The following is a 3,721-nucleotide window of genomic DNA, read 5'->3' as shown; positions in this document are numbered from 1 at the left end:
TTTGATAAGTCGGAGCTAGAAACATATTTCAATCGAGCAGTCGAACGTTGATGTACAAGTACAACAGTTGCTTCATAAAAATAGCACAAGTTATAATAGCAAAGTTCAACATAAGATAAAGCTCTCTATTAATTCAGTTTTTATGCGAAAGCTTCCCGATAATAGACAGACAACAGCATCTCACAGCTTCCTCATGAGTAGAAAGAGCCTCTGGTCAAGTTCAAAGTGAGAAATGTGAGCCGGATCTCCTTGAAGCAACATCAGGAGCCCGCCGAATGAAACATATAGCTCTCTGGAAACACATAATTTCAAGAAAGAAACCAAAACATGATGGTTAGCTGAGATCTGTAAGTTAAACTTGATCTATTTGGGAAAAGACTGATTCAGAAGCTCGATATTGTTGGTCTAGGTATATGGGATTCTTACGCTTTTGGACTTTTGCCGTCACGCTCAGAGATCTTGTAAAGCTTCCCGTGCATGATGTATTCATACTTATCCGCAAGTGTTTTCTTTGCTCCCTGTAATAGAGCGAGACGAAAACTAAATCAGATGAACAAACATTCTTGGTTTTCAAAGATTCAAGACACTAAAGTCTTGCTCAAGTTCATAAATATGGAGTCATATTCCTATCTCCTGAATCAAGCCAGTGAATAGTTAGCATTTAAAGGTTATGACCCAACCAGATCCTAAGATAAAGAGTATGTAAATAGAATATACACACAAAGATGAAGCAGACAAAAAGTAGTAGAGATCATTACCGGAGTAAAATATCCGGTATCAGGAGTGCCATCGAGATTAAGCGTGGGAGCCATAGCGAGAGTGAACTTATCACCAACAGCCAGTGGATAGACCTCAGTGTTAACATCTAAATGCATAAACATTTCCAAGTTGTGGCTTCCACACGCGTAACTGTCACCACAAACACACACACACACACAGGGACACAATCAATTTGAAGACAGAACAAAAAAAAAAAAAAAAAACTTAAGGGAGGCTTTAAAAACTAAATAAAGTTGAGATTTTTTCCAAAGAAAAAAAAAAAAAAAAAAAAGTAAAAACCTTTATCGAACTTTTTGCCATCAGGGTCTAGCTTATCGACCACGAAGATATCCTCGAACATGATAATATTGCTCGCCATCTACAAACACGATTAATAAAAACATTCTTAATTCCGTTTCGAGTAGCAAAGAACAACAATAAGCGCATCTGGAGAAATCGAGAAGCTGAATTACCTTGAAAGGAGATGGAAAAGACGAATTCTTCAACTGCTCCGGAGGCTCGAGACTCAGAGAGAGGAGTGGCGGCGAAAAGAGTGCAATGGGAGAAGAATAAGCGAAGCGAAATCGAGAGAGAGAGCAAAAATTACGTTTTTATGTTATCAGTTTATTTACATATATGATCCCTATAGTTTTGTATTTCTTTTAGATATTCCCTGTATATTTTGCGTCTTACATATGCTGCCTGTAGTTTTTATTTATTATATAATTGGGTCCTTTTAATAGACATGAGCTGCTTTATAGAGTTTATGGGAAGTTTATAGTATAACTTTAAATAAAACATCTAAAATTTTGCCAAATCTAGACGGAGTTTAAATAAGCTAGAGTGTTTACTTGTCGATATTCATTCCAAAAGTATCTTAAATTATCTTTTTTTTTTTTTTAATATTTTTTTAAATACCTAAAAATTTCAGAACTTTTTCAATGAATATGCTCTTATATCTAATGGGTGCATCTATTTCCTCTCTAAATTTTAAAATTCTAACTGAAATGTAGTAAAGACAACACTATTCATATTTTTAAATTTTAATACCATAATACCATAAACTTCTCCTTAATTTTTTTAAAAAAATTGTACAAAAGATGTTATTGAGATTTAATTAAAATTAAAGACTTCATTAAAAGAATTATAGTATTAAAAGTTTTCAAAATTGTAAAAGGTCAACTTAAAATTAGAAAAAGTGTTTTCATATGTTTGACAAGAACGACTGACGCATCACAAAGAAAGAGTTAAACAAATTTTGTTTTCTAATTCCAATGTTTTATTGATTTTTTTGAATTTTCTACTTTTTGTTTACTGCAGAGTAAGCCAAGTTTGATTACACTATTAGCCACTTAAGAAAAGAGGTTGAGTAAATCAACCACGAGCTTTCAGTCTAGATGAGGTTTACTATTTTTTTTTTGACAGCTATATATACCTTTTATAATAATTATATCATTACTATTTTAAATGTCAAATTTATTTTGGATTTTGTCACATAGACAACAAATTGGAAAGTTCAAATCAGCAATATATATTTTTAGTGGTCTAAGTTTTATGAACACTGGCAGAAAAAGATGCTGGTAAAATATTTTAAATTTTAGATATCATATTTAATTTGAGAACATTTATTATAAATACTGATATATATTTCTTTTCTTTATGGCAGAGGGGAACAAGGAAGAAAATATCTAACTTCTAAAATCAAAATTGCTAAAGAATAAAAAGATACTGAAAAAAAAAATCTTTTGTTTATGGCAGAGAGGAACAATGAAGAGAAGATCTATCTCCTAAAATCAAAATTGCTGAAGAATAAAAAATGAGACAAAAAAAAAGAAGACAGTAATTGTTTTTATGTTTTCAGTTTATTTACATATATGATCCATATAGTTTTGCATTTCTTTTAGATATTCCCTGTATATTTTGCGTCTTACATATGCTGCTTGTAGTTTTATTTATTATAATTGGGTCTTTCTTAATAGAGATGCTTTCTATAACTTTAAAAATATATATAAAAAAAAAAAACTAAAGATTGCAATTATGGATTGGTTAATCTTGTTCTAGATTTCGACAGTCTCAATAGACAAATAACTGTAAAATCAAATAAACTAACATGTAGCATTTGTTATTCATAAGGACTGCCATTTAAATGTCAATCACAAACAATTTACCGAAACATGTGATACGTACGTCCCAACAAAAAATACATTACTTTTTAGCAAAGAGTAACCATTTTGAAAAATGAAAGCATGCATCATGCATGATAACGTTAAGTGCCATTACAGCAATTAGTTTTTTTTTAAAAAAGATAAGAGAGAATAACTAATTATCGATGACAAGGCGGCACCAAAGAGTTATATGTATAAAGCTAATTAATAGATATCCGAAGCCGATCAAGGATATTGAAGCTACTTAATTATTACTTGACAAGTTGAAAACACACATCGGTTCTCATTTTACAATTTGGTTAGCAAAACTGTAAAAAATCATCAAATTAAAGTCTCACTATGAATGGATCACAACGAACATTTGTTAGTCGATCTCATTGATATTTGCGAAGAGGATATATATCCTGATAATGTATATATGTCTGTCTCGATTCATATGGAAAAAATAAGTTTGATCGATCATATTATGTTTGGCTTTATAATGTGAATAATTAAGAAAGATAAACATAATACAAATTCAAATGGAACTAATAAATTACAAAAGAGCAAAGAACTTGAGTGAATATTCTCATTCCTCAGTAATTTATAGTTAAAAGTGTGGAACCGAACTATATCGATGTTCGTTGTAATCCATTCACAGAGTCAATAAAGTCATAAACCGACTAAAAACATATAAATCCATTCAGTGAGATTTGAGAAGAGAGAGAGTCATTGATCTCACTGATATTTGAGAAAAGAGAGAGTAATCGATCTCACTGATATTTGAGAAAAGAGAGAGTCATAAACCGTCTAAAAAC

The 3,721-nt window shown here is 31.0% G+C and overlaps 1 pseudogene across 1 annotated transcript; it reads right to left on the bottom strand.

Moving 5' to 3' along the window:
* Positions 1–1,339, bottom strand: LOC104777571 (DNA-directed RNA polymerases II, IV and V subunit 8B-like; annotated as a pseudogene). Its single transcript, XR_015587169.1, has 5 exons — positions 1,233–1,339; positions 1,060–1,138; positions 759–909; positions 427–518; positions 1–292 (listed from the first exon to the last, which is right to left on the bottom strand). The product of XR_015587169.1 is annotated as a DNA-directed RNA polymerases II, IV and V subunit 8B-like (transcript).
* Between the last annotated feature and the right edge of the window lie 2,382 nt (positions 1,340–3,721).

This window comes from Camelina sativa, chromosome 3 (assembly GCF_030686135.1).
Source record: "Camelina sativa cultivar CO46 ecotype springtype chromosome 3, ASM3068613v1".
In the NCBI taxonomy this organism is placed as follows: Eukaryota; Viridiplantae; Streptophyta; class Magnoliopsida; order Brassicales; family Brassicaceae; genus Camelina; species Camelina sativa.
The sequence above is the reverse complement of the archived record's forward strand: the minus strand, read 5'-3'. Positions and strand labels throughout refer to the sequence as shown.